At 48.0% G+C, this 15,372-nt stretch overlaps 1 pseudogene; it reads left to right on the top strand.

Annotated features, from left to right (window-relative positions):
• Window positions 1-12,586: 12,586 nt before the first annotated feature.
• Window positions 12,587-14,051, top strand: LOC109762200 (two-component response regulator ORR42-like; annotated as a pseudogene).
• The last annotated feature ends 1,321 nt before the right edge of the window (window positions 14,052-15,372 follow it).

Raw genomic sequence — 15,372 nt, 5'->3', positions numbered from 1 at the left:
TCATCTATCGACTAGCCTGGCCTCGGCTTATATAATGTACCAGAGGCCTAGGATAACAAGAGTCCTAGTCGAATACGCCGGTGGAGAGGAGTTCTTGTCTTCATCACCAAGTCTTGTGGAATCTTCCTCGTGTATACATCGGCTGTCCGAACTGTCCCATGAGCAAACGGCCATGGGGGTCCTCGTCCCAATCCAACTGATCGGGAGACGACGTGGTGAGTACCCCCTAATCCAGGACACCGTCGGCCGAATCCTCCCCTTTCCTTCTCCCTTCCCTCCTTTCCTTTCCCCCTTATTTCGGCCTATAGGGGGCGCACCAGCCCCTTAGGGGCTGGTCTGTCCCTCTCTTGTCTCATTAGGCCCATATAGTTTGCGGGGGGTTGCCCGGAACCCCTTCCGGTGACCCGATACATTCCCGATACCCCCGGAACACTTTCGGTGTCCAAATACTATCGTCCTATATATGAATCTTTACCTCTCGACCATTTTGAGAATCCTTGTCATGTCCGTGATCTCATCCGGGACTCCGAACAACATTCATTTACCAAATCACATAACTCATATAATACAAAATCGTCATCGAATGTTAAGCGTGCGGACCCTACGGGTTCGAGAACTATGTAGACATGACCGAGACACCCCTCAGGTCAACAACCAACAACGGAACCTGGATGCTCGTATTGGCTCCCACATATTCTACGAAGATCTTTATCGATCGTACCGTAATGACAACATACGTTATTCCCTTTTGTCATCGGTATGTTACTTGCCTGAGATTTGATCGTTGGTATCTTCATACCTAGTTCAATCTCGTTACTAGCAAGTCTCTTTACTCATTCCGTAATGCATCATCCCACAACTAACTCATTAGTCACATTTCTTGCAAGGTTTATTATGATGTGCATTACCGAGAGTGCCCAGAGATACCTCTCCGATACTCGGAGTGACAGATCCTAGTCTCGATCTATGCCAACCCAACAAACACATTCGGAGATACCTGTAGAGCATCTTTATAGTCACCCGGTTACGTTCTGACGTTTGATAGCACAGAAGGTATTCCTCCGGTATTTGGGAGTTGCATAATCTCATAGTCAAAGGAATATGTATATGAAATGAAGAAAGCAATAGCAATAAAACTTATCGATCATTATGCTAAGCTAATGGATGGGTCTTGTCCATCACATCATTCTCCTAATGATGTGATCCCGTTCATCAAATGACAACACATGTCTATGGTCAGGAAACTTAACCATCTTTGGTTAATGAGCTAGTCTAGTAGAGGCTTACTAGGGACACTATGTTTTGTCTATGTATCCACACATGTATCAAGTTTACGGTTAATACAATTCTAGCATGAATAATAAACATTTATCATGATATAAGGAAATATAAATAACAACTTTATTATTGCCTCTAGGGCATATTTCCTTCACCTATGGGGTCTTTTTTTGTAGTGACTGCTCTGACCTCAATACATTGTTGAGACTTGGAGCCTTGTAAGTGAAGGAAATATGCCCTAGAGGTAATAATAAAGTTGTTATTTATATTTCCTTATATCATGATAAATGTTTATTTATTCATGCTAGAATTGTATCAACCGGAAACTTGATACATGTGTGGATACATAGACAAAACACAGTGTCCCTAGTATGCCTCTACTGGACTAGCTCGTTAATCAAAGATGGTTAAGTTTCCTAACCATAGACATGTGTTGTCATTTCATGAACGGGATCACATCATTAGGAGAATGATGTGATGGACAAGACCCATCGGTTAGCTTAGCATAATGATCGTTAAGTTTTATTGCTATTGCGACTATGAGATTATGCAACTCCCGGATACCAGTGGAATACCTTGTGTGCTATCAAACGTCACAACATAATTGGGTGATTATAAAGATGCTCTACATGTATCTCCGAAGGTATTTGTTGGGTTGGCACAGATTGAGATTAGGATTTGTCACTCAGAGTATCGGAGAGGTATCTCTGGGCCCTCTCGATAATGCACATCATAATAAGCCTTGCAAGCAATGTGACTAATGAGTTAATTGCAGAATGATGCATTACAGAATGAAAGAGACTTGCCGGTAACGAGATTGAACTAGGTATGAAGATACCGACGATCGAATCTTGGGCAAGTAACATACCGATGACAAAGGGAATGACGTATGTTGTCATTACGGTTTGACCGATAAAGATCTTCGTAGAATATGTAGGAACCAATATGATCATCCAGGTTCCGCTATTGGTTATTTACCGGAGATGTGTCTCGGTCATGTCTACATAGTTCTCGAACCCGTAGGGTCCGCACGCTTAACGTTCGATGACGATTTTGTATTATATGAGTTCCGTGATTTGGTAACTGAATGTTGTTCGGAGTCCCGGATGAGATCACGGACATGACGAGGAGTCTCGAAATGGTCAAGAGGTAAATATTGATATATTGGATGATAGTATTCGGACACCGGAAGTGTTTCGAAATGTATCAGGTACATATCGGAGTACCGAGGGGGGGGGTTACTAGAACCCCCCGGGGGAAGATATGGGCCATATGGACGATAGGAGGGAGGCACACCAGCCCACAAAGGGGTGGAGCTCCCCCCACAGGGAAGGAGGACAAATACAACTAGGAGAAGGGGGCGGCTCCCCCTGAGGGAGTCCTGGATTAGGGGGTCAATAACATTGACATTGGTGCTAGGAGACACCGACATTGGTGCTTTCATTGAGAGTTCCACTGTGCCGTCACCATAAGGCTTAATGGCTCCTTCGATCATCAACAACGATGCGATCCAGGGTGAGGTTTTTCTCCCCGGACAGATCTTCGTATTCGGCGGCTTCGTACTGCGGGCCAACTCGCTTGGCCATCTGGAGCAGATCGAGAGCTACGCCCCTGGCCACCAGGTCGGGTTCGGAAGCTTGAACTATACTGCCGACATTCGTGGAGACTTGATCTTCGACGGATTCGAACCCATGACAGGTGCGCCACACAGTCACGATGAGCATGACTTAGCTCTGTCGTCGGACGGTGTTCGGGAGATCACGCCTGTAGCTACTCCGGCCCTCAATTCGGAGCAGATCACGCCGTCCGAGGACGGGTGGATGGACCCCGCCACGGAGGCCGCACACTCAGCGGCGATAGAGCCGAGTACTGACTTCACCTCCTATGAGACCTGTGTTGCCGAACACTTGGATTCGTCCCCGGGCACGGGCTCCGAACCGCCTGCGTCTGTGCCTATCGAATCTGATTGGGCGCCGATCATGGAGTTTTCCTCCGCGGATATCTTTCAGCACTCGCCCCTGGGCGACATGCTAAATTCATTAAGGTCTCTCTCCTTGTCAGGAGACCCTTGGCCGAACTATGTCCGGCTTGAGTGGGAAGCGGACGACGAAGAAATTCGTTCCCCACCCACCACCCACTTGATAGCCACTGTCGACGACTTAACCGACATGCTCGATTTCGGCTCCGAAGACATCGACGGTATGGACGACGATGCAGGAGACGAACAGGAACCACCGCCCACAGGGCGGTGGACTGCCACCTCATCATATGATATATACATGGTGGACACCCCAAGGAAAGCGATGGCAATAAGGCAATGGAGGGTAATCCCCCTGAGAAGCAATCTAAGCGCCGGCGTCATCGGTGCCGCTCTAAGGCCCGCCATAGCAAAAGCAGCGATACCGGCACAAGAGATAATAATGCTGCGGATAGTGCCAAAGACAAAGACAATCCCCTCCAACCAGGCCTCGAGCGGGAGGATGGGCAAGCTAGCCTTAAGGAACAGGTAGCAGACGGAGAATCAGAGGATGACAATTACATGCCTCTCTCTGAAGACGAGGTGAGCCTCGGCGACGAAGAATTTATAATGCCTGAGGATCCCGTCGAACACGAGCGCTTCAAGCGCCGGCTTATAGCCACAACAAATAGCTTGAAGAAAAAGCAACAGCAGCTTCAAGCTGACCAAGATATGTTAGCGGATAGATGGACTGAGGTCCTGGCGGCCGAGGAATACGAACTCGAGCGCCCAAAGAAAAGTTACCCAAAGCGCAGGTCGCTACCCCAACTCGAGGAGGAAGCATTAAAACCTATGCTTCCAGCGTATGATGCGGCCGACCGGCCACCTCATGGCCGAGACAAAGCGGCATATCAGGCCGAAGTCCAACCCGCACCCCGTCGCCAGTTAAACAAAAATACTAAGGCCCGGGGTAATACGCAGGACCTGCGAGACGTATTGGAAAACAAAGCAGGACACGCAAGATCGATCTACGGATCACGGGGGCGTGCCTCAACGCGTGATGACAACCGTCACGCCGGATATAGTAAAAGAAAATCCGGCCGGGCCGAACACAGCAGACAAGACTCGTATGAACTGCGTCGTGATATAGCCCGGCACAGAGGCGCCGCACACCCCCTATGCTTCACTGATGAAGTAATGGATCATGAATTCCCAGAAGGGTTTAAACCCGTGAACATTGAATCATATGACGGCACTACAGACCCTGCGGTATGGATAGAGTATTTCTTCCTCCACATTCACATGGCCCGCGTGGATGATCTACACGCCATCAAGTATCTCCCGCTAAAAACTCAAAGGGCTGGCTCGGCATTGGCTGAATAGCTTGCCGGCAAACTCAATCGGAAGTTGGGAGAACCTGGCAGATGCATTCCTGGACAACTTCCAGGGCACTCGGCCACCGGACGCTGACGATCTAAGTCACATAACACAACAGCCCGGAGAGTCAGCCAGGAAATTATGGACTCGGTTCCTAACTAAAAAGAACCAAATTGTCGACTGTCCGGATGCCGAAGCCCTAGCGGCCTTTAAACATAACATCCACGACGAGTGGCTCGCCCGACATCTCGGCCAAGAGAAGCCAACATCCATGGCAGCCCTCACGACACTCATGACCCGCTTTTGCGCGGGCGAAGATAGCTGGTTGGCCCGTAGCAACAACACAACAAGCAACCCTGGCATGTCAGAGGCCAGAGATAGCAACGGCAAACCCCGGCGCAACAAACACAAGCGTCGCAAACATGGTGAAAACGCCGAAGATACGGTAGTCAATGCCGGATTTAGTGGCTCTAAGTCCAGTCAGTGGAAGGGGCCACTCAAAAATGAAAATTCGGGTCCGTCCAGTCTGGACCGCATACTCGACCGCCAGTGCCAAATTCATGGCACCCTGGGAACACCAGCCAATCATACCAACAGAGAATGCTGGGTCTTCAAACAAGCCAGCAGGTCAGGCGCCAAAAACAAAGATAAGGGGTCTCAAAGCGATGATGGCGACGAGGAGCCCAGACCACCGAGTACAGGAGGGCAAAAGAAATTTCCCCCGCAAATCCAAACGGTGAACGTGGTAAACGGCACACACACTCCCAACCCGGACCGGATGCGCATCCTTAGGGATGTCAACTTAACGGAACCAGTGGTCCCACAATATAAACTAGGGCTGATCACCTTCAACCGCGCGGACCGTTCGGTTAACACCAATCAGGGCAGTCCAGCCGCACTAGTCCTTGACCCAATAATTGACGGGTTCCACCTCACACGAGTCCTTATGGACGGAGGCAGCAGTCTAAACCTGCTTTACCAGGACACAGTGCGCAAGATGGGCATCGAGCATTCGGTGATCAAGCCCACTAAAGCCACCTTCAGAGGTATTATACCAGGTGTGGAGGCCAGCTGTACAGGCTCCATCGCCCTTGAGGTAGTCTTCGGATCACCAGACAATTACCGTACTGAAGAGTTAATCTTCGACATCGTCCCCTTTCGTAGTGATTATCAGGCACTGCTCGGACGAACCGCGTTCGCTTGATTGAACGCGGTGCCACATTATGCCTACCATAAGCTCAAGATGCCCGGTCAAGGCCGAACTTTCCCTCGGTACCAAAGAGTATACCGCTGCTCTAACAGCAGAAGCAACGAGTGGCACCTTTCAATCGAACCTCGAGTCGACGGCCAGGCTCCCGGACACCGCCAAAGGACTTCGAACTACTTCGCGGCAGGATAGCCCGGCTCGTCCAGAACTCAATTAAACATTCCGGCGAAGGCCAGGACAGGCCGCATACCGCGGCTCAACCGCTCTCCGGCACACACACATTTTTTACATTTTCCTTGCAGGTTCAACTTTGCGTAGACCAGGACTGGCGATATGGAAGCAGCTCGAACGCGCAAGGGAATCCTTAGATATTCCCGGTGATGACCATCCGACTATAATCCGGATCCGCACACAGCTTCTTCCCCCTGGTCTTAGCAGGTTCCACAGTCATATTTCTTTTTTATCACATTACCCGTATTCATACGCATCGACGTACTATTCAAACACAATATGTGGATTTATAAAATGCTTATCTGCTAATATTTCTTATTGAAATTCTTTTGTCAAGTGGCATCCGTACACCATGATATGCCTTAAATATGCCAGGGGCTTCATTTTACCCATAATACGGCAATAAAGTCCGAACACCTTCATGGAAGTTCGGCACCCCGAACTTATAGCATTATATGCATCAGCTCCGAATCATGTCTTGGGTCAAATGTTGGGTTTGCCCGTCTCCCATGTTTTGCTGCCTTACGTTCCGCTATATCGGCTAAGGCGACACAGGGAGAACTACTGCGATTGTGTCCCGATTCTTCCAGACGAGCACCTCAGTAGAGAAAGCCGAAAACTGGCTGTCATGATACGGCGAGAGCTGGTCAGCTGTTCGAGAGGTTGTAAAATCTGTAAGGATTTCTCCCGCATAATGCCATAACCAATGCAGCGTGCGATGGATCGTTTTTTCTTTCGATCAGGTGCTTATAAGAGCCCCTCGTGCGGTCCTCCGAACAGCAGGGGCTGCGCCTACCTTCCTTAAGCTCCTATGGCTAAGTGAGAGTGATAAAGCCCTATAGTCCGATTGCCTGGTTCGTTGTGCTGAACACCTCCTTTGAAGGACCCAAACCTGGAATAAAGAGTGATCAGGTTTATCCTGAACACCCCCGTACTTCCTACGTGGGGGCAGAAGCCGACGACTGGCCAACTCTCAGGATTCATATATAAAACGGCCACGCAGGAGGATAAACTTTCATATAACAGGCAATAAATAATAGAAATGACCTTGTTCAAACATTACAAAGGACAACATGATTTGCATTCATGGAAATATAACGTCCTTGGTGCATAGCTCCGCTGCAAGGTAGGATCCTCTCAGGACACTTTCATAATATAACTCGGGCTTGCGGTGCTCCTTCCCCTCTGGCGGTCCCTCGGTCATCAGCTTTTCAGCATCCATCTTCCCCCAGTGTACCTTTGCGCGGGTGAAGGCCATTCGCGCACCCTCTATACAGACCGACCGCTTGATGGTGTCAAGTCAAGGGCAGGCACTTACAAGCCGCTTCACGAGCCCGAAGTAGCTGCTTGGAATCGGCTTGGTGGGCCATAGCCGGATAATCAAATCCTTCATGGCTAGTTCGGCCGCCCTATGCAGTTTGATCAGCTGTTTCAGTTGGTCGACGAAAGGCACCGGATAATTCAGTGCCAGATACTGCGACCAGAAGAGCTTATCCGCAGTGTTCCTTTCTTCGGCTCGGTAGAATTGGGCGGCATCCGATATGCTGCGGGGCAGTTCCGCAAATACCCCTGGAGAAATCCGAATTCAAAATTAGAAACATGATTTTCTCCTCAAATACTTGCTTTACATGGAAAAAAGCCTTACCCGCCATGACCTTCCTCGCCTCTTGGATCTCCTGTAGGGTGCTTTGGGCTTCCCCCCGGGCATCGCTCGCGGCCTGATGAGCCTTGGTGAGTTCGGATTCTCTCTCCGTTAAACTCTGCTCCAAGGCCTCGCATTTCTTCACGGCCTCTTGAAGCTCCTGCTCAGCTTCAATAACCCTGGCCTCGTGCTTCTCACGAAGAGCCCGCTCTGCGGCTGCCTTTCTTTCGGCCTCGGCCACAGCCTTCTTAAGAGCTTCGACTTCGGTCATCATCCCTAGCGCAAATCATGAAACATATTTTATCGTACTGGAAATTCGTTCGCAATAAACGTGAACAAGACTTGCGCATACCTTGTTTATCTCCCAATTGCCTTTTCAACTGGCCAAGTTCTTCTTTGGCCCGCTCCAGACTTCGATTCAGTCCGGAGACCTCCGCAGTATGAGAGGCAGCAGCCGCTACAGACGCCTGCTTATAAAAGAAGAGAGATAGATGTCATCAAGTGAGTCTTCCTGCGAACATAAATTTGATCCTCTGTCCGGTTCTTTATTTCACCGAACAGTGTATCAGGGGCTACTATATCCATACCATGACACTCTTCGAAACCTCATAAAACATACCTCAATGCCTCTTATAAGGCTGATGCAGGCTTCATTCAGTCCACTCAGCAGACTGAATCTTCTCAATCACTGCACCCATAAGGGCACGGTGTTCATCGACGATGGAGGCGCGCTTCAGCGCCGCCAACAAAGCATCCGGCACCCCTGGTTGGACAGAGATTGCCGGTGGAACAGGCACGCCCCCTCCAGCCGAGGGAGGCCGCCTGCTTGATTCTGGAGCCGTATTGGTCTCCGGAATTGCGTCCGGCGGGGAGCCAAATTCAAGATGGCCCCCGCCGACGACTCCCATGGGAATCTTCTCCCCCATGTCTCCGGCCCCTGATGTTTGACCTCCAGGTGCCGCTTTCACAATCTCTTCCTCCCCTCCTTGGCCGGGGTCCTTCTGGGACGAAGCCTCAGTGTTATCCGCATGTTTCGGGGAAGGGGCCTTCGGGGGCGTCCCGCTCTCCATAGCATCCGAGCTCAGCAAGTCCTCTGATGAGGATTGTTTGGTGCGGGACCTCGCCGGACTACAAAAAATATCGCTCAGGTCAAAATATGACGCCATGATGAGACTGGACGCATAAATGTGTCCGGATTTTATACTCACGAGTTCACCAGGGGCTGGGCCCTGGGATCCCACGCTGGGCTGCTCTCGGCGGCGGCGGTGGGCTCTTCCGGAAGAAGAGCCTTTCCCCTTTTAGGTGACTTGGTCTCCAAGTGTATGGAGGCCGCCCTCTTCTTTCTTTCCCCCTCTGGGGATTCATCTTCCTCCTCCTCGTCCTCTTCGGAGGCAGAACGGGCGTTGGAGCCTTCGAATATTGTGTTCGAGGTACCGCGGTGACGAAGGCCGCCCCGGGTCTTTTTGACCTCCTTCTCGGCCTTCTTCTTCGGCGCCTTGTACGGCGCTAGGACCAACATCTTTGTCAGAAGTGGGCCAGCCGGTTCTTCGGGCAGCGGGGCCGGGCAGTGGATCCGCCCCGCCTTCTTCGTCCAGCCCTAAGGGAGTTGAGGAAAACACATTAAGCATTTCCCTTGGGTTATGCAGATAAAACATATAATAACTTACCGAGCTTGCAGGGCGGGACAATTGGTACCCGCGGTCCTAGGCCGAGTCCAGCCATGATTTGCCGGACTTGAAAACCACCTTCCAAATGTCTTTGTGCGAGGAGCCAAAGAGCTCTCGCAGGGTCTGGTGCTTGGCAGGATCGAATTCCCATAGATTGCAAGTCCGGTGTTGACAAGGCAGGATCCGGCGAACTAACATCACCTGGACTACATTGACAAGTTCGATGTTCTTGTCTTCCATATCCTTAACGCGCGTCTGGAGCACCGACAGTTCGTCGGACGAAGACCAGTTCAGGCCCTTCTTAGGCCAGGACGTAAGCCGCAGAGGGGCTCCAGATCGAAACTCGGGAGCAACGGCCCATTCCCTGCCGCGCGGCTCAGTGATGTAGAACCACTGCTATTGCCACTCTTTGACGGAATCATTAAAAGTACCTGTTTGGCCATGTGACATTGGGCATCTTGCTCACCATAGCGCCCCCAGACTTGGCGTGCTCGCCGCCCACTACCTTGGGCTTGACATTGAAAATCTTCAGCCATAAGCCGAAGTGTGGCGAGATGCGCAGAAAGGCCTCGCACACAACAATGAATGTCGAGATATTGAGGAAGGAATTGGGGGATAGATCGTGAAAATCGATCCCGTAACAATACATGATGCCGCGAACAAACGGGTGGAGGGGAAACCCTAGCCCGCGGACAACATGAGGGAGGAATACAACCCTCTCGTGGGGTTCCGGAGTAGGGACGATCTGTCCCGCCGTCGGGAGACGGTGGCTGATTTTCTTGGCCAGGTACCCGGCCTCCCGAAGCTTTTTGATATCCTTCTCCCGGACGGTAGAAGCCATCCACTTGCCTCCAGCTCCGGATCCGGACATTTTTGGAAGGCCTTTGTGGGCGGAGAAGACGAACGCTTGGGCGCTGGAGCTTGAGCGAAGGGGAATGAATCGGGAAGAAGAAGGTGTGGGTGTGAAAGGGAGTCCTTATCCTCTAATAGGGGCAGCAGGGATTCTGCGCCTCCTTACTTGCCTAGTAAACGCGCTTATTCCCCAAGTGCCGTGATTGATGGCGCGGTTGGGTTACCCATACCCGTATTGATGAGAATCCGGTGATGAGGGGACACGATTCTGCTTCGACAAGACGTGCCGAGAAAACCGCCTCGCAATATGTGCAGTAGCTGGTTGAGAAAAACGGTTCGAATAATGACCGGGTCATGGCATGGTGTCATGCTATGAAAGTTGTCAACAGATTAGATTTGTGGAATATTATACTCTCTACGTTGGTATGTGGAAATTGTTTTGTAGAGCCGGACACGATCCTAGTGTTCAAAATCTTCTATGGAGTATTCGAAGGAGGAACCCGCCTTGCAATGCCGAAGACAATCTGCGCGCCGGACTCGTCGTCATTGAAGCTTGGTTTAGGGGCTACTCAGGGAGTCCTGGATTAGGGGGTCCTCGGACTGCCGGACTATATACTTTGGCCGGACTGTTGGACTATGAAGACACAAGATTGAAGACTTCGTCCTGTGTCCGGGTGGGACTCTCCTTTGCGTGGAAGGCAAGCTTGGCAATACGGATATGTAGATCTCCTCCCTTGTAACCGACTCTGTGTAACCCTAGCCCCCTCCGGTGTCTATATAAACCGGAGGGTTTAGTCCGTAGGACAAGAACAATCATAATCATAGGCTAGCTTCTAGGGTTTAGCCTCTACGATCTCGTGGTAGATCAACTCTTGTAATACTCATATCATCAAGGTCAATCAAGCAAGAAGTAGGGTATTACCTCCATCGAGAGGGCCCGAACCTGGGTAAACATTGTGTCCCCGGCCTCCTGTTACCATCCACCTTAGACGCACAGTTCGGGACCCCCTACCCGAGATCCGCCGGTTTTGACACCGACACCCCCTTTCATTCTCCCCTTCTCTCTCCTTCCCCCTTTCCCCCTCCGGTAAAAGCAAAGGGGGGCCGAATCCTACTAGGAGCCCAAGTAGGACTCCTCCTACTTGGGGCACACCTAGGGCCGGCCTCCTCCCCCTCCCTCCTTTATATACGTGGGGAGGGGGGCGCCTAGAACACACATCAATTGTTCGAAGCCATGTGCGGCGCCCCCTCCATAGTTTACGCCTCCGGTCATATTCACGTAGTGCTTAGGCGAAGCCCTGTGCGGATCACTTCACCGTCACCGTCACCACATCGTCATGCTGACGGAACTCTCCCTCGACACTTTGTTGGATCAAGAGTTCGAGGGACGTCATCGACCTGAACATGTGCAGAACTTGGAGGTGTCGTACGTTCGGTACTAGATCGGTTGGATCAAGAAGACGTTCGACTACATCAACCGCGTTAAGTAAATGCTTCCGCTTTCGGTCTACGAGGGTACATGGACACACTCTCCCCCTCTCGTTGCTATGCATCTCCTAGATAGATCTTGCGTGAGCGTAGGATTTTTTTTTGAAATTGCATGCTACATTTCCCAACAGTAAGTCTACGTTGTAAGTTTTGTAGATCAACAAAGCACTCTTTTGTACAACGTTTTCTATCGTTGTACTCTTGGATTGTAAAAGCATACGTCAAGTTAATTTCTTGTGCTGGCGTGTGCGGCTGTGTGTCTGGATACGGTGGCAATTCACTGTACCCAAAAAAGATGCTATAAAGATACATTGGAGACATATAAAATGACACTATTCAATGTAATAAGTAGCATGCATATTTCCCATTGACACATATATAAACAAATATCAAAAAATTGAATAGTTAAATATATTTATTTAATGTGTTTAATATTGTTTTTGCATAATTCGTAGGAGAAAGGAAAGGATCTCTTTAGATTTACTAATATTTTGTGATGTTGTTTTTTAACATGATACTATAAAGCATTCCTTGCATTTATGCAATATATTTCAATATATGAACATTTATAACCCATCTTATCCCACCCACCCACCACTGGTCGTCACTCTCCCCCATACTCTATTTTGCCAATGTTCTTCTTCCTGTCCACCCTCCGTCACCTCTCTCATGCTACCCAACACACCCCTCTATCAATATAGAAGCGGACAGTATTGCATATCTGGAAAGATGGATCATTATTTAATAAAATCACCCAATATTGGTTTGCCATATTTATTTGAGTGGAGAGCGGTGCGGATTTTTGCATCATGAAGGCGATGGAGATTCGCTGGCCATGAGCTACATCTCCCCTTCGGCCACTATATATAAAGCAACATAATCAGGGTACAAGGCACACCGGCACCAAGCAGTCAAGGAGCAAGAGCGGAAAGATCTCCATTCTCTTCCTCCTTGACCTCCTCGTCCTCCATCTCCTCCATTGTAAGTTCTAGCCTTAGCCTTCATATCCCTTTTCCATCCTTTGTTTCTCGATATTTTCATGATCCACCCTTTGTAGTTTTTGTATCCATGTATTATATACATGAGTTTACAAGAGGTGAGGTTATATATGTGTAGGGTGTAAGTAGTTCATTTTATCTATATAGTACACTTGTGTTGACATCCATGTTTATGCCTCTATATATACGTGTTACCATTTTTTATGGTTTATTTTCTATGTTGACGTTATTTGGCTACGTCTATTTTTTGGAGCTACATGATTTCGTAAATAGAAAGAACATGCAAAATTAATCATGCATATAATATTCGATCAATCTATATGACGGAAGGTACCAGATTTCTTCTGTTACTTTTCTATCATGTTTTGGGAATTCAATATTAGTGAAACTATGATGTCACTAATTAATATTACATTTTTGTGTTGACTCTTTTCAAGAATAACAATCTCCTTGCGTGTATTTGACATAAGTGTGTCAGGGAATAACTAATTTCTTTATTCTATTTTCAAATTCGTTTAGCTGATCATGGCATCAAAGGCCCAAGAATCCTCCTCTATGAAGGCACTAGTTGTTGAGGACAACACAGTTCAAAGGATGGTCCTCTCGGCGAAGTTACACAATTTTCAATGTGAGATTACTCTCGCCGTGAATGGAAAAGAAGCAGTTGACCTATTCGTTGAGGGGAAGAAGTTTGACATTATTTTTTGCGATAAGGACATGCCCATCATGACTGGTCCTGAGGTGCTTAGCTTCCCCTTTGGATTTTCAATGTATTTACAATTTTTAGAAATGTATTTATCTGAACATAAGTCCTTGTTTTAATTTTGCAAATAAACTAGCAATTCTTTTGTTGTGTTGCTTAACAAGCAGTTGTAAAGATCCGTGCTATGGGGGAAACTGATGTGAAGATTGTTGGGATGTCAGCTGATGACGATGCCATGGAGGTGTTCATAAGTGCTGGTGCTGATGTTTTTGTGCCCAAACCAATCAATGTTCAGGATCTTGAGTCTATAATTAAGGAAGTCATCAACGAGAAGAAGAACACCATGGTCTAGCACAATCCAACTTCCTTGAGAGATGGAGGAAATATTTTTCTCCTCATGGAACTATGTTTTCTTATGTATGCATTGTCGTGTTGTTTAGTTTCATTGTGTTGTTTAATTTCAAAAGATTAATGTTAAAGTTCGTTTGTTCTAAGCAAGAAGAACATGAGATGCTATCCTTGATTCCATGGCATTGATATATTTCTTTATCGGCACCAATATAAATAGGGCGCAATGTAATAAATAGCATGCATATTTTTCCATTGTCACTTTGATAAACAAATACCAGAATGGAATAGTTACATAATTTATTTGCCAACTTTAATCGAGGGTATGTTTTGCGTAATTCGTAGGAGAGAGAGGCCCGGAGCTACTTGAGATTGCTTTAACATTTCACGAGACATTGATTTTTAACACAAAACTCAGAAGTACGTCCTTGCATTTATAAAGATCCACAAATAATTTTGTAATATATTTTCACTTCTAAATATTTATAAACCTACTCATCCCTCCCTCCCGCCCTTAGTGCCTCTCTCGCATGATCCTCTACACCGTCGTTGCTCTTCGTCCCATCAGCCTTCCCTAATCGTACATCCATTCTCTCGTGCTACCCAACGCATCGCTTTGTCGTTGAATAAGCCACCAATATCGTATTTCCGAAGATGTGCATCATTAATGTCTGTATATATATAATCTCCAAATATTCGCTTGCCATATTTATGTGAGCAGAGAGTGTGGGATTTTTGCATGGTGAAAGAGGCGCATATTCATTGGCCATGGGATATGCCTCCCCTTTGCCCCTGTATAAGTGCCATGGCATACTCAGGGTACAAGGCACACTACCACCAAATAGTGAAGTGGCAAAATAGGAAAGAGATCCATTCTACTCCTCCAGCTCCATTATAAGCTCTTGCTTCAGCCTACATATCCCTATTTCATCCTTTGTTTTTATACCTTGTTTTATCATCCAGCTTGTAGTAGTTTTTGTATCCATGTCTTACAAACATGAGTTTATAAGAGGTGATGGTATTTGTGTGTAGAGTGTTTCACGCCCAATATGCGATCCTATCCGAGAGGAACTCGAAGGTCCCACCAAGGATAGAGCCGCATATTCAAGACACTTTTGCAAGGTGGATATCATTACATCGTACCATTACATATAATAGCTGGGGATACATACAATGGCATATAAATGCCACATGAATACATCATACATGAGAACAACACCCGACTACGGATGAAACACAAAAAAAAAACTCAAACGACATCCACCGTGCTAACCCAGGCTGCCGACCCGGAACCTATCCCCTGATTGAAGAAGAAGTAGAAGAAGAACTCCAAACAAGTAAACATCGCTCTCACATCATGATCATCGCATAACTTGTACCTGCATCTATTGTTGTAGTAATCTGTGAGCCACGAGGACTCAGCAATCCCATTACCATGGGTATCAAGACTAGCAAAGCTTAATGGGTATGGAAAGGATAAGTGGTGAGGTTGCAGCAGCACTAAGCATTGTATGGTGGCTAACTTATGAGTACAAGAGTAAGATGAGAAACTACGCAAACGGTCGCAAACTAGTAATGATCAAGAAGTGATCCTGAACTACTTACGTTCAAACATAACCCACCG

This window comes from Aegilops tauschii, chromosome 5, assembly GCF_002575655.3.
Source record: "Aegilops tauschii subsp. strangulata cultivar AL8/78 chromosome 5, Aet v6.0, whole genome shotgun sequence".
NCBI lineage: Eukaryota > Viridiplantae > Streptophyta > Magnoliopsida > Poales > Poaceae > Aegilops > Aegilops tauschii.
This window is presented reverse-complemented; position numbering and strand designations above follow the sequence as displayed.